Source organism: Lichenostomus cassidix, chromosome 11, assembly GCF_008360975.1.
Source record: "Lichenostomus cassidix isolate B80296 chromosome 11, HeHo_3.0, whole genome shotgun sequence".
Lineage (NCBI taxonomy): Eukaryota > Metazoa > Chordata > Aves > Passeriformes > Meliphagidae > Lichenostomus > Lichenostomus cassidix.
The window spans coordinates 16858696-16885944 of NC_139492.1; the positions used below are offsets into that span (position 1 = coordinate 16858696).

General features: G+C 39.3%; 1 long non-coding RNA gene across 3 annotated transcripts in view; it reads right to left on the reverse strand.

Annotated features, from left to right (window-relative positions):
• Positions 1–26161, reverse strand: part of LOC146432391 (uncharacterized) — a 76880-nt gene extending 50719 nt beyond the window's left edge. For 2 of the 3 annotated variants that reach the window (XR_014854426.1, XR_014854427.1), the window contains exons 1-2: positions 26001–26154; positions 24015–24049 (exon numbers count right to left, since the gene is read on the reverse strand). This is a non-coding gene — a long non-coding RNA (uncharacterized LOC146432391). Of the gene's footprint in view, positions 1–24014; positions 24050–26000 lie in introns of all 3 variants that reach the window. The other variant, XR_014854428.1, reaches the window with a different exon arrangement.
• Positions 26162–27249: the final 1088 nt, after the last annotated feature.

The window sequence follows — 27249 nt, forward strand, 5'->3', positions numbered from 1 at the left end:
AAAGGTTTGTAAGGCTGGTGGAGAGGAAATATCAGTGGAAATGGGGAGATTGGAGGCTGGGCAGAGGGTAGGTCTGAGAGATCAGAAAACACTGAGTAGGACTTACTGTATAGACACACCAGAGAGGGCATTCCATAAGAACAGCAACTGAAAATAAGATATACAATTTATATTAGAGATGTGTGTATATATCACACAGATGTATCTCACATCCCCAGTGGAGGCAGGAGAAGCAGACACTCCTGTCTGTGAGCATTTCCATGGTGGCAAAGCTGTGTCTCACACAACAGGCACAAGTTTCTGGGGTACGTCTTACCAGGCTAAAAGTTTGTCTCTTGTAATGTGAAGGAAGCTGACACCAACTTAAAATTTTATTTCCAATTGATTCCAAAACAGTCCAATTCAGACTCTAAGAGCAGTGCTCTGAAATTAAATTTATTGGCCTGACTAGCAAAGGCATAATATGATTGAATATACTCCCTAGCTTTAAAACTTATACAAATTATTTTGGACACTGCAAGAGTTAAAAATTTATGCAGACATAGAAAAGGAATAATGTTGCTGAATGTTTAATGTTATTCATTTCCCAGCACTGCCGAGGAGTAAACAGGAGTGACAAGTTCTTTCCTGATGATGGGCTGGGAGGAAGATGAGCTCCTTAATTCTGGTGTCTCCATTCTGGGGCTTCTCTCCCAGCCCTTCTCATGTGCCTGAGTGTGGCTGTTCCACAGCACATGGTGCACTTGGGTGGGAATGCAAAACCTTGTGCAAAACAGGAATAAACTGAGGGTTTATGTCATGAGTTTCCTCTAGCAGAAGTGGAAGCTGTGTTGTACTAGACAGGTATGATCTCTGAATACATTAATTGCCTAAAAGTCTTTCCTTCTTGATTTTAGCTCTGGTGTGATTTCTTTATCATCGTATCTCTTGTTCTCATCACAATAAAAATATCTAAGAACAAAGCATCAAAAAGAGGAGATTTCAATTTTCATCTATACAGAAATATGGTTTTTTGGGTTCTGTCAATATCATCTTTGGATTGCTTTACCACTGTGTCTTGATTTACACAGAACCTAATTGGTTTAAGTGGGATCTTGGGCAGGAATTGTTCCCTGGCAGGGTGGGCAGGCCCTGGCACAGGGTGCCCAGAGAAGCTGTGGCTGCCCCTGGATCCCTGGCAGTGTCCAAGGGCAGCTTGGCCATTGGGGCTTGGAGCAGCCTGGGACAGTGCAAGGTGTCCCTGCCAGGGCTGGGGTGGCACTGGGTGGGATTTCAGGTCCCTTCCAACCCAGACTACTCTACAATTGTTATTTAATTTTCCAATCCAATGCAAAATAAACCACACTATATTTTAGCTTCACAGAAAAACAAAGCTGAGTATATGAATAGGGCCTCTGCTGTTGTGTTTAAAGTTTACTCAGGCATTCTTCAAAATGATGGTCAGCATGTTGATTCTGACTAAATGGAGCTGAAAATCAGATTTTCTCCATATACCCCATCAGTATACACATCTGCTGATCAGTGTTAATTAGTCCTATATTTTCCAATTTGTAATCTGTGTATGTTTTATGGGGATGTAAGTAGCAACACATTAACATATATAATGTCTCTTTGGAAAGCTTCTGCTGAGCAAGTGACCAATAAATTGCTGTTAATGCAAACATTAATCAAATTGAATGCCAGTATGGAAAAAGTATCCAGTTTAGAGGGAAAATTACCTTTCTACTGTGTATCTTGCTGTTGAGATGCAGCTAAATAACACCATATTTTCTGAAATTCAATAACAAAAAATATACTTGGTTTAGCATATTTTTTGCCACCTTGAAGAGCTAACCATTTCACCATTAGTATGAATGCAAACCAGTCTGTCTACAATCCTGAGTTAAATGTCTGTCCCTTTGACTGAGGGAATTAAAAACATGGGAGGAAAAATTTGTATAAATTAGTATGAAATTATTTAATCTGAGAATGAAGAGGTCAGCATAGAATGCCACAAAGTGATGAGTACTTCACAGAAGTGTAATGACCTATATTTGGCTTTAAAAAGCTCTTGCAGGAGCATAAATGTTCCATTACTGTGAACAAATGAGAGACTGCAGTTACAGTGTGTAAATGGTAATAAATATGTAACATACAGTCTGTTGTCATGAGCAGAGAAAACATTTAAATGATAGTGCTCCTGTGCACTTCAACAACAACTTTTTTGTTTCCCACCATTAAAAATTTCTCTTATAGGACTTGACTTTCCTCCCAAAAAATTCCAGCTATTGAAAGAAGTGAGGCTAAAACAGAGTTTTTTATGAACTTCCTAAGGTATGATTATGCAGCTGTAGAAACTGAACATTTCCTCAGAAGAAATGTTTGTTTGGCCAAGAAAAGAAAGCATTGGTGAGAAATCCCAGAGAGGCCAGTAGGAACACTGTGATTTCTCAGATTGCAAATACAGATAGGACCTAAAATAAGAGAAAGCCTTGAGTCAAATGAGACTGAAGGAGTGAGATGACTTAAAACTTTGTTATTGGTGAACCCTAAACATATTCCTTTCTCTAACAATGCTGAGGGGTCTGTACAGAAATGTGCTCATTCCAAACAAAATGGGTCATCTGGGGTTTGGCTGCTTTTCCTGCTCTTTGCTTTCTAGATACTGAGCACTGGGGAGACTGGGCAGTGAGGATTGCTTTATGCTGTTACATTTATTTCCTTTTCCAAAAGGGCCATTACTCCAGCAGATCCTGCACTACAGAAAACAAGTCAAGTTTTTGCAGGAGCACACAAACATATGTGGAACTTTTTCTCACTGCTAAGGGGAGAAGGAAATGCTTTATGAGGGAGGTGAATGTCAAAAAAGGGTGTCTGACTTTTGTAAGAAAAGTGGTGCCTCATTTCTCAACTGAGATTCTAGTTAGGTTGGTCTCCTGATCAAAATAGCCATTAGTTTTCTATACTACTTCTTCTATACTATTTCCTTTTAGACTTTCTTAAATAATTTATTTTGACTGATATTGGTTTAATTCTACTTATAACCACCACAGGAAAACTAAAACACAATGACCTTTTAAATTAGCATTATTTACTGAAAAGAAAGAAGAAACATTATTTCTCTCTGCAGCAAAGCCAGCAAAAACTCAGGAGGTTTCAGTATTGCTTTTAGTACAATTGCAAAGATTTCATGAGAAGGGAACTATAATTACCATCAACTACAGCTTTGACCTTAAAAAATACCTCAAAGGACAATTAGGTTCAGTCCTGAAGGGTTTTATCTCTAACTGTGGTGCTGAATAAAACCATTTTCTTTCCCCAGTCCAAACTTCATTACGAGCCAAACATCACCATGGTATTTTTGGCTGCAGTGAAGCACCAGAATATTCTGCCTGGTTTGACTTGTGCACAATCACCTACAGACCATGCAACCCTCATCACTTTTCCCCTGCTGACTCCCTTCTGGTGGATCTTTAAAGACATTTGTTGATCATTCCTTACTTCTTTTACAAAGGGCTTGAACCTATTGTGGATGAATAAACCTTCCAGAGGTTAGCAGAACTGCTCTCTCGGTGGAGATTTGGTTGTTTTCAGTAATACACATTATGCTTGCTGCCAGACATTAAAGTAATGGAGCTTTGATGAGGTAAAAATAGGTCTGAGCAAAGTAAAATTAAACCTTAGCAAAAAATGTCAGTGAAACAACTTAAAACTGAAGCAGTATTATGGTATTTGACCACATTTTGTAAGCAAGACAGAGGAATCATTTCTCTACATCTGTTACAGCAAGGAACAGATAGGTCTAGTTCAAATATCTGAAAAAAATCTCCCCAAAAATATTGGTTTGGAAATTCTTTGGGGTTTGTTTTTAGTTTGTGGGGTTTTTTTTAATTATTAAAAAAAAAAACCAAAAAACCCTTTCCCAGTATATTTTCCCCTCAAAAATCTTTCCCTCTGTCAGTGAATAAAGCACTTTTTTTTTAAGATTTCTTTTCACTCTTTCCATACTTTCTGAAACTCTTATTGTCCAGAAAAAAAAACAAAACCAAAACAACAGAAGATGACTATTTTCGAAACAAAACTCAAGTTGTTTTCATTGCACTGTGAATGAAGTCCTTGACCTACAGAACTTTCTTCATGTCTATGAAAATCTTTTCCTTTCCTTATGCTCAAAATACACTGATTTCCTTTTGTTGCCTACAGAACCTGCCACAAGGAAAGTCTTCATAATTCCTTGTGTTCTGAGCCTTGTTCCATGAGAAACTTTAATAGGTAGAGAAATGTGGGATCTGCTAAAAAATTAATAGCAGGAATCTGAAACGCTGATCAAAAGATTTTTCTTAATGGATTTTAAAAAAACTGTTTTGTTTCAGGGAGGTAAAGCAGTGTTTTATTAACCAAAAATCAAGGCATATAGATACCTAATTCCCTTCTGCAGGAATGAGATTTAAGTGCCTAAATATTTCTGCAAAGCTAGGCCTTAGACAAAGATGAACGATCACATCATGTGAATGGAGGCGGATTTTCTCCCCTATAATTTAATATTTCCCTTGTTATACTTTATTCTCTCCCTTCACTATTTTCACAATTCTTTTGCTAGCAAACAAACAAACAGTTCACTCTTCTAATTCCTTGACTTCAGGGTGCTCCAAGTCAGCCTAAGGATTAAAGTTTCTCAGCTCTAAAGCAGAGGATGGGCTGACAGAAGCAGCTCCTGCTGAGGACTCCATGCTCCTGCCACACCACTTCAGGAGGATTTATTCTGGGCTGACCTCAGGCAGGTTCATTTGGGTTGGGAAGAGATCAGCTGGTTGAAGTTGGACTCAGTGGAACGCAGCTCAAGTGGCCTGAGGTGACACACAGGAAATAAAGCAGTTTATTTGTCATGCTCCAGAGTGGAGGGACAGGAGGAGCATGGGTGGGAGGGATGCTGCAGGTTAGAACGCCCAGAAAAGTAAAGGTTAAAAAACTCTACAGCAAGACCACTTGAAATTTAAATTGCTGCTTCTGAAAGCCACGTTTGAACTTTTAGGAACAACCAAAATTATAGTTAACCCATTTAAGGATGATGAAAGTTGTCTGAAATAGAAAAGTAATGAGTTTTTGGGGGTTTTCCCCCTGCAAAGGTGGAACATGCTCAGGTGAAGCTGCAACTGAATTCCCAGCTAGAACTCTGCTGCAGATTGCAAAGCCACCTAAATCCAGGTGACAGTGCAGCCAGGAACTGGGAAGTGTGTCACAACTCCTTTATATACAAAATAATTTCCCATGCTCTCCAGGTCATTACTGCTTTGTAACTGTAAAGAGAGATGACGACTTTACAAGGATATTCCAGGTGCTCTTTACTCTCATCCATACCCACACTTTTAGTTATTGCAACTTTTTCTATATTTTTGCTGTGTTTATTAAAAAGCTGTTTCATGTAGAACATCTTCTTGACCTATAATCTTAACTAAATCTTTCCTTACATTGTACCATTTGCATTTTTTCATTATTTTGTATTATGAGTAACCTGTGTAATTCATTCCATGAAAAGGTTTTTTTTTCTTTAAAGAAATTAGACCTACTTTTTGGATCATTAAGTAGTGCATAATCTTCAAATGGGACATTAAAAACTGTAATCAGTGACATCACCATGACAACCGATTAAGAAATGTCTAGAGAAGCCTCTGAAAATGTAATTTTTTTAATATAATACATTTAAATGAGTTCATTAGAACAAAGCACCCTAAGTAGATTTATTGTGCACTGAATATCTAGAAATAATTTGACTGTATAGCTAACACCAAAAATCCTCTCAATGTGACTTCAACAGATGGGGGGCATTAAAATTCTCCCTGGGATGACAATAGTGAGGGGAGGAAGTATCAGAATGAAAAAAAAATGTTTTCTTGCACCAACAGACAAACCTTCACTTCTTTCATAAGTTTTTTGGTCTTGCCATATCATGAGTTATTGGGTTTTTGTGTGTTCTTCTTCCTATTTAATTTACAAAGTCCACTAATGTGTAGGTACAGATTATACCAGGTGAGGGCCTCTACAAATTAAGCACTGCTGAAAATTCCTACTGTGTTTTCAGCCCTTGGTTATGCTGATTTTTTGCCCATTGTCCTGCCTGCTCTAATGAATGAAACTGGAAACAGCAGAAACCTCGTTATTGCACACAGCAACAGTAAAATATAAATAAATTATGCCATAAAATGCCTACCTGCAATATATGGTGTTACAAGGCTACATAAATTATATGCTCAGTAGTTGAGGAAAAGGCACTCATGAGAGCAAAACCCAAACAAAATAATGCATTTCAATGTATTCCAAAAGCCTCAAAAGAGAAAAAAACCTGTACCTTTACAGATAATCTGTTTGAGGAGATTAGTTATACTTCACAAGGGTAAACTAACCAGCACACTCACTGTAAAACCCCTTGGTCATCCTCCAAATAGCTAAAATAATATCAGAATTCCTTCCTGGTGTCTTCCATTTTCCAAGCTGTCCATTGAAGTTATGGCTTGTTCTTGTCTTTTATGGTTCTGTCTGCTGCTCCTGCCAGCTGGTTTATGATGCCCTTTTCCAGATGAGATCCTGAGTTAGTTATGGCTGTTGCAAGCAAGAAATAAAACATTTGCAGAATCCTGCCTTGTGGTGAGTGGGGTGGTTACCTGACTGAGGCAGGGTGGGTGTTTGTAGCTTTGCCCAGAGCACAGAGCTTTTCCTTACACTGATTTGTCCTTTTCCTCCTGCAGGGAGTTCATGGTTGGGGAAGATCTCCCCTGCCCTAAACTGGCACTGATCTGCCTGCACAGTCTGGGTCTGGGATATTTCACATCAGCTGCAAATCTGCCTCATGAACCATGCTGCTGTCTCCTGGAAATTGTAAATCTAGGTGGTTTTAGGGAAAAATATTTCCAGGGATGGATAAAACAGTCTATTGACTTTGGGGTGCTCACCCTCAAAATGCTTTAAAGCAGAGGCAGGCAAAGGTTTTAAGCTGCTCCTGAAAATGAGGTGATTGGAATTGATATCAGAACTAAGGCATTCCCAAATCACCAATACCTTCTGAAAACCCAGACCATTATCCTTACAAAACACTGGCTCTCTATTAAACTCCTTGTTATTCTTTTCCTAATGAGACACTTTACCAGCCTGTCATCACCCGCTGTGATTAATTCTCTACTTGTAAAATTTTAGCTCTCTCTCTGCTGCTGCTGTTAATGTGCTTTGTACCAAATAAAAATGAAGTTGATGTTTACAAATCCTGTCTGGGGGTTGCTTTAAAAAAGCTCTGCTTTGCCTTACATTAATGAGGCCAAGTGTACTGATTTTTGTTCTAAATTGTTCTGGATAATTAAACACTGTAACAGACTAGCATGGAAGGTGTGAAACTCATCATTGCTTAAAGAGCTTTAAAATATAGTATTTATGAAAATATGGGCTTTATTATTACCTGCCTGTGGTTCACACACAAGGCTGCACGTGTTCTTTTAATCTCAGCAACGTTAGTGAATTGGGGAATAAGCAGGAGAAAACATTTCCAAAAGGCAGGATCTGTGAATCCTGCAGTTATCTCTGATAAAAACTGACATGTAAAAGCTGAAATGAAGGAGATGTTTCTAGTGCTACATAGATCTTTGTTGATTTTCCTTTTTTTCATTGCTAAGTAGATCTTCTGGATGGTTGAGGATATTAATAGACAACATGAATGAAAAATTGTTCTGAATTACACTTTCACCGTTCCATAGTAATGCACTTGCAATTCAAGACTGGATGCCTGAGCATCCTCCTGTATTAAAAGGAACTTCAGAAGCTATTCTGCCCCACAATTTATAAGGAATGAAGGAAGACAATATCTAATTCATCTAAAAAGCACAGTGGCAGTGTTCAGATTGCAGGCCTCTCAGGAACTAATGCATTTAAAGAGCTTTTATGCTGGAGACAGTTAGCTTTCTCCCTTTTTCATACTAAATAAATTTAATTTAATTAAATAGGATGAAGCCATCTGCTTTCTTTAAGTCTTCTAATCTTAAAATCTTCTAATGCCTTCCAAATCTCAAATATCCCAACTTCAGACAGCAGATGGGTCTTGCAAGAATGCAGATTTCTAATCATATTCTTTCTTCAGTTTACTCAGATACACATATTTACTAAAAGAATACCCACAATTTTGTGTTTTAGTGCTGTGATTGTATGTGTTTGTGTCTACTGTTTTCCCACTGGTGGGAGGCTATCCATGGGAAACCAAACTGAGCTCAGCTATTTCCCAGGAGCTCCTCAACAGGGAGATTCCTCCTTTATTTCTTTCCTAAGCTCCAGGCTGAAAATTCAGGGTGTGTCTGCTTGGATAGGGACAGACCAACAGGAGTTCTGTGCCAGCTCCCACCTCTAGGAATTCAGGTCATTCCCACTCAAAATACCCTGTGGGTTTAATCCCCAGACTGGCCTCACCCTGCCCTGTAGCCAGTAAAGCTTTACAAGTCCAAACCCCTGAGTTCCACTGTGCCCACAGCCACTCACACCCAGCCTAAAAGTACAATTTTTGCATTGCATCACTTGGAGAAATCTGTGGGATGCATTTGGAGGTGTATCTTTGTGTTTCATAGGTTACAAACTGCATCCCAGACCTGAAAGGAGGGCAGAGAAACACCATTGGGATCAGCACTGCTCCAGTGCCTGGGATGCTCCCCAGGGTCACTGCAGGGCTGCTGAACTCCTCTGCAGCTGTACTGAGGCCAGCAGCAGAGCACAGCTCCTGGACTGCCCATATTCTGTGTGAAGACAGCTTAAAAGAGCCCATGAAGTGCCAGGAGAGCAGCCAGACATTCAAATGTCCATTGTTCAATTGTTTGCTTCTTTTTCTGTCACTGCATTTTCATTAAAATAAATTCCCATTCCTTGCTAAGAAGCCTGCCACTTTGTTACTAATGAATTATCAGTGTGAATCCTCCACCAGTTGCTTTTAACTTGTATTTAGAAAATGAAGCCAAATGCTTCTGTGGTTTTGTTTGTTTAACAAAACCAAAATTATTATTTACTACAAGGGCATGGTTTAAGTGATTTGATGTACTCAGACTGTTCCAAGACTGCAACAAATAAACAAATGCTCTGAGGAAGCTCTGAACTCTGAGATGTGACCCCTTGGAGTGCACTGAGAACAATGCATTTTGTGCCCAAACAAGAGGAGCATGGCAGTCAGAGTTCTCACTGGCCCAGGCAGTGATGCAGTAAACAGCATTAATGTTTGACAAAGGGGAACAGCAAATATCAGTAGCACTGTAAACTGAGATGACAATTTTGGACAAATGCAAGATGAGCTTAGGCATTGCTTTTCTTAAGTGAAAATATTGCAAGTGACTCCACTGTGTAACACATGAGAGAGACATGTATAAATAATATTAAAATACATTACAGGATGGTATCCATTATTTCGTAGCACTTACATATGATAATGTGCATTAGTTCTCACTGTCCTACTCCATACTGCCCTAAATAACTAAGGAGGAAAATGTGTGTTAATCATTTACTGATTACTAATATATTATTTTTAAGTGGCCATGAGTCAAAAGTGTTTTTACAACTGATCTTACAAGTGAATTTTACAATGCAACTGTGTTCCTTAAGGCACAGACACAATGAACTTAATTTAAATTCTATATATTTATACGTTTAACAAAATTTATATATAGTTCAAGGTTAAGAATGTGGGGAACCATGTAAGAGTAAAAATCATATATAATAAAACAAAGGGTGCTGCCCTAACAGGACCTGTACAATGTATTGTGCTATTCAATAGCAGAGATAAAGGTTTATTTTCCTCCCTGTTTTCCTAGTTAGGTTTCCTCCCATGTCCAAACAACAGACACCACTAAAGTCAACAGCAAAAAAGTTTCAAATTACTTCAGCCACAGCTGATTGGGACATTTAATACATCCAAACCCATATTCAGTGTAGAAATATCTCCTGCCTTCTCACCGAAGATATACACAGGAATAAAATATGTTAGCAAAGATATAAATGTCAGGACTGTCAATAGGACCTAGAGATAGATTATATGTGCTGTAATTGTCAAGATATCCAAAATGGTTTGGGACCATCTCTAATGACAGGCAACATGCAGAGCTTATCTGAGCAATGACAGGGACATTGGCTCTCCTGTGATTTACCTGGAGGTTATGAGCTGAAAGTTGTATTTCTGCCACTGCAGAATCATATCAGGAACCTGGTTAAGAGTTGCCCCATATGTGCTCCTGGTATGGAAAACCCTGCATGCAGGAAATTGCAATCTTGCCCTCTCCCCATGGGACAGATTGTCCACGTGGGATAATAAGATGTTGACATAAAATAAATTTAGGTTTTGTGGACTTTTAAATTTCTAAAAGGATATGTCTTTGCTACAACAATTTGGAGAAGGATGATGCAACCAGGCCCAGGGGATTGTCCTGCTCTGCTCTGGGACAGGGACAGCACCAGGGATGGCTGGAGCTGGGCAGGGCAGGGCAGGCTGGAGATCAGGAAAGGTGCTTCCCCAGAGGGTGCTGGCACTGCCCAGGCTCCCCAGGGAATGGTGACATTCCCAAATCTGCCAGAGCTCCAGGAGCCTTTGGACAGCACTGCCAGGGATGCACAGGCTGGGATTGCTGGGTGTCTGGGCAGGGACAGCAGCTGATCCATGAGCCTTGGGGGAACCTTCCAGTTCAGGATGTTCTACCATGTTTTGAATTGGCACCAATTACCATCAGCAGTACTTTTTTATTAACTGCAGAACCAAATATTAAATTGTTCCCACACCCCCCCATCACTCTCACCCATGGAGATCCTCCCTGGAGTGCCTGTAGAGCTGTCTGATAAAGCAGATGAAGCTCCAAGGTATTTATTCTACAGCCACTTCAGACAAGGCAGCTTGTGGTGTTAATTAAGAACTTTCTAATGACCACACAAAGCCTTTCCACAGAAAATCTGTGCACACAGTAACAGTCCTCTTAGACACAGAACTCCTGGAATGCTAGAAACAATTAATTTTGTGTTTTAGACCAAATATGGGTTTCTTTTTCAGAGCTCAGTTTTCTACAATTCTTTCTTCATTTTCTTTTTCTGTATGTTCAAAATGATCTCCAGACAAAAGCACCCTTTGGAGAGCAGCATCTGTTCACCATACTAGTTCAGTTAAATATTGCCTGATAAGTAATGAAGCTCATATGTTTTCTACAGATTTTTCTTGAAACAAACTTTGCTGCTACTTGCATTTGAATTTCCTAAGAATATTTAGAGTATTTCTGAATTCTGAAATTAAGAAGACAGGAAATTATCTACACCACATTTCATTGGCCTGAAAGCCTTATTGAAACAAAAAATCTAAAAGATATTCCTTTTTTTTTAATCTACTGATGGACTACCAAATTAGGTGGCAATAATACTTAGCATTTTGCCTGCCTCAGGAAATACCAAAATATAAATTGATCAGTTTTCAAAGTCATCTCCATGTTCTACTGGGGGACACTGAGGCAGGAAGCACACTGAATTTTCTGGGGGTACCCCATTGGACTTGGGGCTCTTTAGGCTGTTGCAACCCCTCTGGTGACATGAGCAGGGGGCAGAACTGAGATTAAAGCCCTGCAGCTCATTTAACAGCAAGCAATACCTGCAGCAGCAGCAGACTGTGCAGTTTTTCATATCCACAATCTCTGAGCATCCTTATTCACGTGCCTCACAATCCTAGAAACTGTCTCTTTCTGATAGAAAGCTCCTGCAAACAAGAAAGACCTCATACATGAAAAGGAACCTGTTAAAAAACATGAACAAGTTTCTCAAGTAAGTGGAGGGACTGTCTGGCTCAGGGGAAGGTGATTGAATTTCAGAAAGGTTTAAATCTAAGACACCTCCTGAATCCACGGCAGATTCCCCGTGAGTGAAAGCCATTACCATGGTATTTGTGCTGAGGTGTGTGAGATGAATTTGGTGTCTCAATCCAGCGTGTTTGGAGCAGTCACTCGCATCACAAAGTCCCTGTGACATCCCTCAGTAACTGGCATTCTTATTGATGGAATCAACAGGATTTAATGGCCATGGAGACTGAACTATCTTTGCTCACACCCCAGGCATATAGATGAGGCAGGGGGGATGTTTGTGCTGTCACTGACTGTACTATCACAGCCCCAAGATAAACAGAGGGATTTCAGCTTTCAGGGCTGTCAATCTGGCATTTGCCACAAGTAGGAGATGCACTAAAGTAAAGAAGGGAGCAGTGCAGCTCCAAACCACACTAATACTGATGAGTGGCTGGGAAGACCATGCTTAATATCCCTCAGCTTTGTTAAAAATAAAAAGCACATGCCAAGTTTTCAGCATCCTGGTTCTCAGCCTGTTTTAACAGAGCCACCTGCATGTGCAGAGAGAGGGAAAAGACACACAGGTGTACATTGCTATCACTGCACTGAAATTGAAATACAGCAGCTCAAAACCCAGAAACAGATTGCTACATTTCAAGCAGCTCAGGCACAACCAGCATCTAAGCCAGAAGGAGTGGGGAGTAACAGCACTTCCATGGGGTAATGGCTTCAGTAAAATTCATCATTACAGAAAGGAAACACATTATTTCTTTGTTTCCCCATGACAATAAGACTTCTAACTGTTAAAAAGCTGATCAGGAAACTTTATCATGACATTTCCTAATTCCTCCACTTAAAAAGAAAAATTCAACTGGCTGGCAACATTTTGTGGAAAAAAAAGAAAAGGAAAAAGGAAAAGTTTTATAGTAACAATTACCATGTGAATCAAAATTTGGAGATTTCTGCTCTTCTATTGCATAAGCATCTGAAAGTGAGGGCTGTACTTTGACAGGAGAAGAACTTAGGCAGCCTAGTTTAATAATTGAAGTGGAAAGAGAAGATCATTCTTTAAGTGCTTGCTTTGCAGCAAGAATATACTGAAGATTTTTCTCTGGAAGTAAAGAGGAGACTGACCTCTGGAAAAGAGGTTTCGTAGAAAACTTGCAAGAAAATTTCTGCAGTCCCAACACTTGAATTGAGATACACAACAGGAATTTCTTAGGAAGTTATGAGATGGAAGGGGAAAGAGCTACCAATCACTTCATTTTCTTCACAGCCCATTGGGACAGTCAGCCAAGAAATATATTTCTTTGCAATGCTAGTGCAAGCACTGAAAACAACCATGAAGTGTTTTAAGGGACTCTTTTTCCTGTTATTATGATCTTACTTAAACATCAACACACCAGGAATACCAAAGGACAGCATTCATGCAGATTGATACTAAACCCCTCTTGTTTGTAGGATGGAGGAAGCCTAAGAGAAGAAATTTCATAAGTGGAAAAACACCATTGATAAAGAGGCACTTGTGAACACATTGGCTTGTCTGCCTCATCTTTTCACTGCTCAGCCTTTGATTCTTTGCTTTTCCTTGAACTTATTTTTGCATCTTCTTGAATTGTAACACTAATTTCAGACACTGATTGTGACTTACCTGTAGGAAACACTAAGTAATTTTTTAAAAACAATCTAAAATTTACCAGATTTTAATCAGAGTCAATGCAATTAATAAAGCCTCCTGTTCTTCTGAGTTTCTGTTGTTTCCACAATAACCAGCATGATTTCTGAGTGAGGAAAGATACTTTGCCCTTATTAAGCAGGAATTATTAGCACACCTGTGTGAGTTGCAGGATGGAATTCCACAGAGTTTTCATGGTGCTCTAAAGGATAAAAAGACATTAGTAGAAATCAATGGATACTACAGTGCCAAATGATGCACTTTTAAAAAGGTCATTTTATAGTAGGGAGTAAAACCTGGATTTGATCACTTGGTTATCCTGTGATATATGGATATATGGAGCTCCTCCTTCTGGAGCTCTTATCAGAGGAAAACAAACAGAAAAAAGCTCATAGTTGTCACTGGCAGTAAGAAACTGCACAGGTTAAAAGTTCAGACTTGGATTCGAGTCCATGCCCTAAAGTCAAACAAAAATCAAAATGTTCATTGCCACTGTGGTCACCTTGTTTGAGCCACACTAGTGAGAAAACTTCTCCCTTTGGTGGAGGTTACTGCATAAGGCATTAGATACGTGTGTGTATATTTTTTCTTTTTTTTTCTCATTGCTTCCTTGCGGCTCACAAGTCATTGCTGTGGGACAGCCATTGGCACAATTCCATATTTTTAAATATCACATTATTCCAATTTATCTGCTCCCTAATAAATATCATCTCTCAAGTATTTCTTGAATCCAGTATAGAGTTTGAAGCTGGACTGACTGGGGCATCCTTGATAATATACAATTAAAATACCCACAAAGAGAGTTACAAATAATCCTGGTTTTCAGTGACAAATTTATCATATCTGAAGCAACAAAGCAAAACCTGTATTTCAGTTGGCTGCCTTCATAAACTACTACAAAAATTGCAGGTAAGTAAATTAGGGTTTCTGATGTAAACATTGCTAAAATCCATACCATCCTCGTGCTGACAAAGTGCAGCAACAGAACACAATATCCACCTTTCCAGATTGCCAGCATCAAAAAACTGATAACAAGATGTTCCCCTGCTTGGCTGCTCTCTAGAGATAAAATTAAGAAATAATTCTTGTAACATTGCAGAGGGTTGAAAATACTTCTGTTTCATGAGGAATATCTATACCTTCTCATCTGAAGAGAGTAAACCAACCCAAAGCAGTGTACAGACATGTACCACATCCATGAAAGTGGAGGTTAGACCTATATTTAAACAGGACACAAAAAATGAGCAGAATATTCCCATACAAAATACTGCACCCACATAGAAAACTCTTCAAAAGGATCATATTGAGAGAAAAAAATGGGGCAAAAGAAGAAAAGCAGGCAGAGTTACTTAAAAATTCAAACCCAACATCCTTTAATTTACTGTATGATGCTTGCATAACTCCAGTTCTTACTCCAGCTCTACAAATAAGTACACAGGTTTGTGCCAAATCCAGAGAACTGAGCATTTAACATTCCAGAAACATCAGCTGTGCCTTGGTAATCTCTGACCCCTGTTTCCTGCTAAAGGGTCATGGGATTAAAGGCTTTTATCTCAAGTTTATTGGCTCTTTAGTTTAGCATTTTGCTTTATTGGATTATACTTGTGTAAGTTTTCTACTACAGCACTGTGAGGCTATTAGATATGGGACGCCAAGAAATGGAAGTCCATCACCAAGAAAAGCTGTGTCATTTGAATTTTTTTTTGCCTAAGTTTAGAACACATTTTATATTGAATGTATGCTCAATATACACAGAATATATTTCTTCAGTACTTATCTCTGACATTATTTTGTCTCTACTTTTGTCTGAGCTTCCAAGCTGGCTCAACAATATTCAAACACAGAGTAAAAAAAAAAAAAACCTAAAAAAAACCCCCAAAAAAACCCCACAGTAAATCACTTCCTAGCACCTAGTCTCACCCTTTGCTTCCTTTGCTTCAGTATTCCATCTATATTTTCACTGTATATTTTCTGTGTTCACAGATATTCTCTGTAGCTGCACAAGTTCCCTTGTAAACTGCACAGCAAACCCAGTGCTGCACAAGGCCTGGGAGTGTTCTCTATTTTAGTGCACATTATTGGCACATTCTGTAGTAGCTGGGAAACCTTAGGCAGTGAATTGTCCCCATGCAGATTCAATGCTGAATTCTAAATTTAAATCACCAAAACACTATAGGGTGCAGTTTCATATCTATGCTTCCTATGTGGGAACCACAAAGAATATTCTGTCTGAAAATATCCAGCAGAGATTTTTATTGAAATTAATATGATCCTTATGGGTACAAGCATTCCAGCTTTGTACTTCCTTGCCTTCATTCTTCAGCCCATGGATGTGACCAATTAAGCACATAACAGAGCCCAATACTATCCCAATATAGTTATTCTTTTTTATAGAGAGCCCATTAAGCACACAGATCCTGGCGCAGTCAGAGCTGACTGATATTAAATGAGTTTCTCAGGGACTCTGGGATTACAGATCAAGAACTTTCACTAAAGTACCTGATTTGCCACAGACAGTGTTGGACCTGAGAGAAAAATCCATTGCCAAGTATTCCATGGAAGCAAACCAAACTCCAGAAGGGAGTTCATCCCTACCATGGCCACTGCTCCAGATGTCTTCAGTCCCACACTGACCTTCCCCTTCAAAACTAATCAATACCTGAGGACTTAAAGGAACTTCAGTAATCCACTGTCTGCAGTATTAACCAATAATAATCACTACATCTTCCCCACCAAAAAAAAAAAAAAAAAAAAAAATTAAAAATTAGGTATATAGGGTGGTTTAAACTCACACTCCTCCCATATGCTTTTGATCTGACTGCTCCCAACTGGACAGTTACACAGCCTGAGGAGAAATTGGTTCTTTCCCCCCACATATAGGAAAGCTCTAACACTTTTCCCTCACCACAGAGGAGGCAGCACACCCACAGGTGATGGGATTCACACGGAATCATTGTTTGCTTGCTGAATGCAGTGGCACCAGCACTGGTGTGTAACTCCCACACAGCCACTGCTTCTCAGTGTGCTCAGATCAGGAATTAAGGTTCAAGTCAACACAAACCCCACGTTCTTAATGGATGTGAAATAACATATAACTCCAATGCTGGATCTGGGCTGAATTTAACCATTACTGATGGCAGTGTCATGAGAAGCCAACCCCAAAGATGCTTTGCAAGGCTGTCCATGTTGCTCTGAGTTTGATCCTAAACACATATCCATTTTTGTTTGCCTGTTTTGATGCTATAAAACACTGAAAATTAGAAAACTGGGCAAAAGAGAAAAAAATTGCAAGCCTTTCATTTGCATAAATTGGAAAATGATCTGAATTAAACAGACATGGTTTTTCTTTATAGTTGCTAACATTCTGCATGGCTTAAAACTTTCTGCTTGAAGTGGTTTATCATAACTAGACATTTCTGAAAGTCCCCCAAGGCAGACAAGTGCACTTCTAGAGAATTAGACACAGCTTTGTTTGAAAGTGGCCTAAATTTCTTTAATTTCAATGAGAGAAAAATTGTCGAGTGACATGTAACATCATCTGTGCCCTGATCATCTCTGATGGAGTCTGTCAGTAATATCCATTCTTAGTTCAAAGCAAACTCATTCTGTTTTCCATTTTATAACCAGAATATCCATCTCAGTTTCAGTGCCTGCAGAGATGATACAATAGGTAGCAAAGGAACCAGGTAGGCTCTGTTTATCCACAGGCAATCTCAGAGTGCTGCAAAATGCTGCTGCCAGTGTCTCTGCAGACACTCCTCTCCAACAGGAACACAGATTGCATCTCCAAGGCTAAATGTGAGCAGATTTCCTCACCTGCAATTCCATCTCCTCTGACCTGCTCATTCACTGCTCCCTCCAGAGTGCAAGGGCTACATGTCCACCCTTTGTTTAATTAATTACCACTGCAAGAAACGGATTTAAAGTTTTTAAATGGATGGTGAGGATACTGGAATGCAGCTCCCAGAGAAACTCCTGCTCTCACAGCAGAATATAATGGAGGAGCTGCACTGATATCAGCCAAGGGCTGGAGAAATTCATCATTGTAGCATAGGTCAGGCAGTGGTCCCTGGGCCCTGTGAGATGCTGACCTATTCACAAAAAGGTCAGTTTGCTGCAGAAGACAGTTTATAAGTGGAAAAGAGCCCAACATAGACTGAGGCTGAAGGCTTTTGATCTGACCAGGAGCATTTTGCACACACTTGAACTAACAGGAATACAGGTATATTTTGAAGTACCTAAAAGCTGATTTTGAGAGAGGTTTTACAACTTCAGACACATAAATTTCATTTACCTTTCTCCTCATTACCCTTGACCAGTAATTTCTGCTCCCCAACATATTGTTTCCTCAGTCAGTAGTTTACAAGGTGAATTTTGAAAGCATGATATGGACTCGCAGCATTAACCTAAATTCTAAAAAGACCCCAAACACCAAAAAATCCAAACAGAAAAAAAAAACCTGTGATGAGAAACCAGGAAAACCATAATGCTAATTGACTCCTCTACACAAAGCCCTGTGCACACAGAATTGTCCAAAGCCCTGAGCTCTGTTGTTCTCAGCCTTGCAGCAATTTCATATGCAAAATAAGTCGCTGAGATTCTTTCTGCTTCGGCTAAACCATTGTGAAATTTGGAGATTTCCTTCCCATTTTTATGAAGCTGAAATGAACAGGCTGACAGCATAACTCACACTATATTGATTCCATGCCAGGGCTCGTTAATGGAGAAGCCGATTCTCACTGAATGGATGACCTACTGATATCCCAAGGCAGTTTTTGTCTCAAATTCCTCCAAACACACTGAATTATTTAGAGCACAAAAACGTTACAAATGCTCAGTACAGCTGCAGCAGCCATACCTGGGTGTACAGGTATAAATATCCATCAAAACTTTTGTGAACAGACACACACACTGAAATTTGGCTGAATGCACCACCAGGTCCTTCAGCCTCTCACAAAACATCACCTTCAGGTTCCCTGGGGCAAAATCATCTAATCTGTAATTTGTTTAACTGTAATGGATCTATAGTGACAAATCTGGTCATTGTCAATCTGTTGCTCCAAAGTTGCAATTTGCTGACCCTTTTTGTGTCATTAACCACTGCTTTGGAAAGAGCATATGGTGATATAGAGCATTTGTCTGTGGATAAACACTCTATGTTTTTTGTAAAGCATGAAACCTCAGTCTTCCTTAGATATCCAAACAAAGCTTTAAAAGCAGCAGCTATGATATTTTGTATAAATATTTTCCAACTGCCCCGTGGATTTTGGCACGCCTGTGTTCCAACATTAAGAAATGATAAGAGACTTAAGAACAGATATACTCTGAGCAGATATCTTCTTAAATTCTTTATTCAATCAGCTGTGAAACAGTATAATATCTTAAAAGGACACATTTGGTAGCATGAAAGACAAGTGCAGTGAGGCTTGAGCTTGCTAAATTCATTGCATTCTTCAACCTTAGAGCTGCAAATAGATTATTTTTTAACCTATCAAGAGGATGGCAGGTGTTCTGCAAGCAGCTGGCATTGTGGAGCAATTTAAATTGTCTCCATTTGTTAGCTCGTAGGTTTAGTGACTGCTAAACTGGATGGGCTAAGTTTCTTACAGGTTTTTTGATTGCACTCAGTAACTTCTAGGCTAACAGCTTGCATTGCCAAGCCCGACACAGACTATGAATCCACTGCTCCAAATGGATTCAAGGCACAGCTTTAGCAGAGCTGGGGACTTGACTTCTGAAGCAGAGTTTGCAGGGAAGGTTAAAATGTGTCTGTGCTAAAATACAGACATAGCTTTTGCTCTGCAAACTCCAGAGCTGCCAAAATCTTCGAAATACTTCGAAATTATTTGTGTAGTCTCTGGGAAATCACTGCAGTTATCTCTCAACTCCATCCCAGGCTGTTGTGACACCAAAATGCCTTTTGCCTCTCTCTTGTGTTTTCCTGATCTCTTTGAACAAGGAGGGCTGGAAGCATTATTTATTCAGCCTCCTAGGTTAGTATTAATTACATTGATGAAATGGATTTCATTTACTTGGAAAACTGTGTGAACTTGTTGAGCATTTCAATCTGGCAACACCTTACTTTTCAAAACTTACTGAAATTTGCTGGAGTCCTAAATTTTGCCTGCACTTTTAATTGATGCATATCACTTATCTTCCTTTGAAAATTGCACCTAGCACGCAGACAGATGGGGGCACTGAAGCATGATATTAATCAAAAAGAAATCCAAAAATATGCTGTAGCATACGGGCATCTCAGGCCATCCACAGAGCTGAGGGTGCTTTGCCAATCTGGGCAGAGAGCTAGGAATCCCCTCGGTTTTGCACAGAAAACTACACACACTTTCATGCAGATAGAACACTTTACATGATATTGATCAACAAGGAAGCAGCCTTCATCTAGCCTGGTTCTGATGCTGGGCCTTGTGCTGCCCAAAAGGCTGTGCCTCCATATGCTCCTCTGCAACTGCCATGACAAACCCTCTGCTGGGAGGAGGAAAAGGGAGCACAGCCCAGGCTGCACACAGGAAAAAGAGAAAACTAACTTGTCACTGCAGAAAGGATGGAAGGATTGGTTCAAAAGGTCACTGTCAGACACTGCCAAGCAACCTTCAGCTCTGGTAATACAATGGGATTTCTAAAGATGCACAGAATACATAGCCTGGGACATATTCGGTGTCATAATATGCTGTACATAGTATTTAACAACAGTATTACAAAGTCCTTGGCATTGCTTGGAATGCAATTCTCCCTGTAGTTTCTTTCTTCATTACATCTCTTCAGTACAAAGCATGTACTGAATATATACATATGTGCTTTCACACACCTTTTAAAGCAGTTGAATTGCAGATTCCCACACTCGTAAAGACACTTTTTTCTAGGCAGTTAATAAAATGGAATCTGCATGAGCCAATCAGTGTGGTATAAAATGCAATTAATAACCCAGTCTAATGTGTGCATTAGCAGGAGGGTAAGGCTGTTCTTTTCCTTCTCAATGTCTTCAGATCAACCCCACCAGACACAGACAAAAAGGAAATTATATTCCCTAGGAAAATAGGTGCTCCTGATCAGCCAGATCTTTCTAGGTGAGAAGAGAAAGTTCAGTTCTTTGCTTTACTGAGACGCAATTTATACAACTGTTCCCTATGTCTGGTTTTGGTTTAAACCCATCTCTTCAAAGCACTTCTAAAGCCATGGATGTTTCAAGAGACCCTTTTTCTGATGGCCATGGGGGTATGAACAGGCAAACAACTGCAATTGGATGTTTCTTTTTGAAAACATCTCTCTCAACCCTGGAATTTGGAGCCCAGCTCCCTCTCCATCCTGGGAGAAGCAGGTTCTGTGCTATGAATGGTTGTGTAAGAAAAAGATTATGAAAATTAACTATGGAAACCCCCAGCATCACCTCCATCCATCCTCCTGGGCTCTGGACCCAGCTCAGGGAGCAAAATGTCTGCAGTGTGGGCAGGGACTGATGGGAGAGCAGGACTGTGCCAAACAGAATCCAAAAACGTTCTGCAGTTCTGTAACCAGATGGTTGCCCAGCAGCTTAACACAGAAAGTGAAATCCTTTCTTATTATTGCCCACCACACAGAGACAGATAAAGATAACAGGCCTGGTAGTACCACGCTGAAAACTCAGTATGGGCTCCTTCCCACATTGCACTTTCATGACTGTTTTCAAATTCCTCTCCTCTCTTCAAAACAAAAGTGTGCTTAAAGTTTGATGCTCAAGCATCCTATTTGTGTTTCAGTCTATTATTATACATGACCAAGGATTTTAAATGTGCATTTCTCTGACAGTATGAGTTGTGATAGGTTTTAGCATTCCCATCTTACAGTCTAGCTTCAAGCTCTTCTCACACTTGATTTGTATCTCGTGTCTTAGTGGATAACAAAAAAGCACTTTTATATGAGCTATGAATTTTATGCACATGCTTTTTTTTACACTCAACCCCGTACTCAAAATCAAAATTGCACGTAAACAGTACTTGCCAAGCAGTCAAATCAATATCCAAATAATAACTAAAATGTGCTATATTTTCAAGAATATAAGATAAATTAATATAAAGAGCATAACGAATCCTTTGAAGCACAACAAAAGGAGCCATGGTTAAAATTTTAACAAGTTAGAATCATTAGCTAAACAAATCCTGACAGCCTAGCTTTGCACTTCCAGTCACACATGCTCAGAACAAAGGCTTGATATGTGAGGCAACTTTAATAGGTCCCTCTGCATATGACTAATTTTTCCTCAAACAGTCATTTTTTTATTTCATATTTTACTCTGGATCCTGAAATGTCACATTTTATTAATCTGTGTCACTCATGTGGATTGTTAAAAGAACAGACTGGCACTGGAGGAAGTGCCTCTCATCATTACCATACGTATGTGGGATGACAAAGGAATGTGCTAAAATTTGGAAGAGTAACAATTATTAAAAGTAGAACAAGCAAGAATAGACTATAACCTGTTTTCCTGTAAACCACGTTCCAAACTGCACTTAGAGGAATGGCAACAGCAAGAATTGGTCCAGAAAAGTCCTGTTTTGCATTTTCCCCCTCAGTAAAACACAAAATGGGGACAAACTCACTGGTCCTTGCAGCAGCTGTTGTAGAGCTGAGTCCATCTCAACGAAGGACCAAAGATGATAAAACTAGGTATTTGTTTTTATTCCTTTTAGGTCATGTTCCCTGATTGAGTGAAAACATTTCCCTGCATTCACAGGTTTAGCCAAAAGCAGAAACAATGCATTTTGAATAAACTGACTCTCCCCTCGCACAGCACTGACTGAGGTCACCTCCAAGACTAAAAATACCAATGCAGAATTCAACATAACTGTATTGCATCTTAATGAAAGTACAGCATACATTTGGGGCAGGAAGGGGGCTGAGAAAGGTGCTAAGTATTCTGAGCACAGAAATCTGTTCTAAAGTTCATGAACATGCAATAAAATTCTTGTAAGGATACATTTTAATGGCATATCCTTTCTCTTAAAAACAAGGAGCAATTGTAAATAATTTCTATTAAAAGAAACATGAAGGAGTGCGAAGAAGAAGAAGTAGAGAAAAAATACAGAAATGCGAAGAATTAAATAAGCAAAAACTTCATAAAAGTTGTGTAGAAGATATTATCTCCAATTCCAAAACATTTGCCTAAGGAACAGGCAGTACAAACACAGTTCCACAGACTATCCCAAAGAGGAAATAAAACCAAACAAACTACTGAAATAATTATCACAGCTCACTTGTTTACCAACCTGCTCCAACCAAAACAAAATATTGTCACAAAAATAAAATAAATACACTGCACTGGCAGAACCACTAGGTGATGGGGGTGGGTACCTAAGCTGTAGAAAGATACTTAACAGTTTACATTCACTAGGTGTAAATATATATTTATATTTCTATTTGATACCACAAATTAGTTTATCAGTAAGGATCTCAGTTAACTGCCCACATCTCTATGCAGTTTTTCTGTCTGTGTTTCACAGAATTATCTCTTCCTAAATCCTATTTTAGTGAATTTTGAGGACCAGATTAAATCTGAGGAGTAGCTGGATTGACTAAAACAGAAATCCTCTTCCTCTCATAGAGTGCAAAGTTGCAGATGGACGCTGAAAATGCAACTGAGAGCTTTCTTTGGAATTGATTTAAAAGTCTCTCCAACATTTCAATGGTTTCCCAATGAAGTGCTCTATGAATTGTGGCCCTAAATGAAGGTGTTTAGAAGCTGAACATTTCAAGACAGTAATGTAGCAGAAAAATAATGGCATTTTATAAAAAAATACTTTGCTATATATGGTGATACAGCTACCATAGAGCATAAATAGCATTTGACTCTAACTCTATTATATTTGCTTCCCTGACCATTAATTTGGTTATCTGCCTAAGGAGAAAATACAACAGATGGATAGAGACAGAGATGGAGATCTACCAAAAAATAAGCAGACCGTGTTTGACTTGGTACCACCTCACCAGGATTAAACAATTTAGCCTTGAAAGATGAAGACATAATTCCACCAGCATGCCTGTTTTGCTGGCCATCACATCAGACAAAAAAGACTGAGTGCTGTACAGCTATCAGTGTCAGATCTCAAAACCTGTTCTCACCTTCCTTTGAAGGAGACAGAAGAAAAAAAAAAAAAAAAAAGGAGGCTTGTAAGCCAACCTAAGACTTGATTATTTTTTCCCTGTCAAAAAAAACTTACTGCAGCAATTGAAATGTATTCAAAGCAGAGTAGCTTCCCACCAAGGTTTGTGTGGTAGAGAGTCTGAGATGAAATTGAAGGTTACATAAAAGAGGCAGAACCAGCCCAGTTCCTGGCCTTGGCGAGTATGTGCAGAGCCATTTGGCAATTATTCAGCTGCATCTGCGTTGGTGTCACACCCTGCAATACCCCAGGGCTCACCTGCTAGAGGCTCTGATTAATGACATATTGTTTCCAAGCTCCTTGCGAGGAGCACTGGGAGGAAAGCTGTGCTTCTCCCACACACACATATGGTTACAGAGACAGCAAGGAAGAAAATATCTCTCTTACCTTTCTCTGGCTCTCCACATGGCAAGCAAGGCTTCCTAGAGAGGAGGAGCAAAGAAAATAATTAGACATTCATAAATGAATACACTGACTTCTGTCCTCACAGACTGGATGATAAACAAGGAGAGTCATCTCCATATTTTGAAACATTTTTACTGACAAGTTCTGCACAAATCAAGCAGTGCCATTATGCTTAAACAATCCTTATAAATGGTGCATTAACCCATCAATCTCACCTGGGAAGATGATTTCCCAGCCCCAAATCTGGCAAATAATATAATGCTGAGATTGAGAGCAGACCATAAAAACCAGGCCTCTCAGAAATGAGATATTACAACAAGTATAAAGGCTGTTAAACTGATGAGCAGCAAATCCCTTGAGACCCATGACTTCTAAACTAGAACTGGAGTTATTTTCAGTTCAAGTAGTATTTGGGACTGGCAGACAGTTCAGTCTGACCCACTTCATGTTTATTCCTATGCCAGGACTGGAGATGGGAAAATGACATTTGAACCAGGCTCTATTGCTTGCTTAGGAATCTTTCATTTATTAAGAAATATAGAATTTATTTTTTTAAATTTAATTTTCTGTGAAAAGTTAGATTTTAATTTAAAGTCCAGTCTTCCTGCTCTCACCTTGGAGGCTCTACATAAATCTACTCCTTGCTTTTCACTTGATTTAGTCTCTTCTCTCATCACACATCCCCTGTATCACCCCAAAAGCAATTTACTCACACTATTGTCCCCTCCACATTCAACCTGAAGGCTCAGTACTTTGCATTCACTCTCCAGACCTACTACACAATTTGTTTGGAATCCTCAATTTCATCTATTTATCTAATTTCTTCTAGATTTCATTAAGCCAGGCATTGCTTTCACTCCTAAACAGCCAGGTTGCTTTGATCATAGTAAAATTTCCTCAGGGAAGCAATTCCTGCTTTCACTTACTGTTATATCTTGCCTTTAAAAACAACAAGAAGATAGATGGGGGCTTAAGATAAATGATTGAGTGGCTCATATTTTATAAAAGCCAGTTTACTTAACACTAATAGTGAAGAGGTGTTGACAATTTAGGCAACAATTTATAAGAGTGAAATGAAATCACTGTGATTTATTCTAGTGCTGCTCTGTGCCTATATTTCTGGAAGTTACAGGTAAGGAGTCTGTACTAGAGAAAAAGAAAATACAACCTGGATGTGTCAGCATTTCCAGGACTAAAATATTGCTTGTAGGTCTGCTGTTATCTGGAGATAATAGTGCACTGCTGGGACTGGAAGAGTCCCACAGACATTGCCAAACACATGCTGGCAAATCTTCCCCACGCAGGGCTCAGTGAGGAGTCACCCCAGTCTGAGATAATTCACCTTCTCAGGGTACTTGAAACATCAGCTCTAGCTGGAGTTTGAGGAAATCCATAGAACAGATTCTACATGTTTTAATCAAAACCTAATGTTTACCATTTTGCTCAGAATAAACCACTGCCCTTCCACTGCTTGATGAAAAATGTTTTCAGGTTGTTGTACCAGATAACTGAGAGTGATTACATTTGCACCAATTTCTTTATTCCATTTTCTCACTGTAGGCATCTCTGTGCCATGCAGCTTCAAGAGGCAAACAGAAAAAAGCTTTGCAACCTCTCTGACAAAAAATATTTTTGGCAAACACACTGTGCTAACGAGAAGTGTCAGGAAATCAAAGACTTCCTGAGCAGTGCAGCAAACATATCTAAAGAACTCCAAAGGAGTGAGTACAAATCCTTTACAAGATGGGAAGACCCTTCTCTAAAAACCTGCAGTCTGAATGAAGTCACTTGCTTATACTGAATGCCCTTTCTGAGAAACATGAAAAGCAGAATAGGAAGTAGAAGATGTTGAAGTTAAAAATAATTCTGTCTAATCTGTGATAATATTTTCAATTAATGTTTGAATAGATAGCAGTTTCTTAAAAGGCTTAACTAATTCATATATACACTTAAGAAACAGAAATGTACCTTCATGACCCAGGCAGAGGTGTGGTAGGAAGAATGAAAATCAAATGAGTACCTTGATGTTAAGGTTCCTCCAGGAAGATAAATCTAGGTGTTTTTAAATTCATATAATTATATGGAATTGCTAAACCACTGCTAACCTCAGCACCTCTAAAATATATACATGACCTCTTCAAAAACTCTCTGATTCTGCCTTATATTGAGTGGCACCTGAATTGGTTTGGGTTAATTGGGATTAATTAGCACAACCTGGAGACCAAAACCACAGAGTGCTGACACCTGATACCTTTTTGATGCTTTCTACTGTAAAACTGCAAATGAGTTCTCACTGCACATCCACAGGCTGTGAATCCTGGCCATGAGCTGAGTGACAACTGCTCTGTTTCATGGAGTTTCTGCACAGGAAAGTGAACAAAGCTCTCCTGATCTTGGTCAGTCCTGACTTCTCCCTCCAGATCCAGCATATCCTCCCACCTACAAACAGTTTCTTCTCAGAAGTCCCTCCTCACTGACAAAATTCAACCATTTGTAAGTTCTGGAGGTCCATTTTCACCTTTCATTCCCCATGCTGGTTACTTCCCAGGTGACATGAGACTTTTCCCAGAGAGCTTAGCTTCTTTTAAGACCTTAAAAAAAAAGCTTGGTGTGTTGTTTTCAATTTATCTGCAGAATGCCAGGTTTTAGGAAGGCTAATTTTAGTAGGGAGTCAACCCAAGCTCACTCCCTCAAGAGCTGAGAGTGTATATCTACAATGGACATAACTTTGGGAAGCAAATTTACATCATTCACTCCACTTTGATGCAGATGTTAGAACTTCTCCTGGAATTGCACTGCTGCTCTTGAACCTCCAGTCACAGATTGATTTTAACCTTATGAAGACTGAAATATTCTTTCACTAGGGCTGAGAAAGCTATTTTTTCCTACTTTTTAACAAGCGAAATTGTATTTAAACTACAATATGTGAAGCAAGCCTACCCATTTAACAGCAACAGAAGATTCAGGCAAACAAAATTATTAAACTAAGGAAAAAGTCTCTTTTAATTTTTCAGCAATTACCAGTCGGCGAGAGGAAAAAACCTCCCAGTACTTCATCTATTAAAGAATGTGCCAGCTAAATATACCCCAAAAAAACCCTCCTCAGTGTATTGAGGGAGACGAGCTGCCACCATGTCATTTAGCAGGAGGGCACAGCCTCAGCTCCTTCTAATTACACATCACTCAGTGAGCCCCTGTGCAGCCCAGCCTGTGCTGT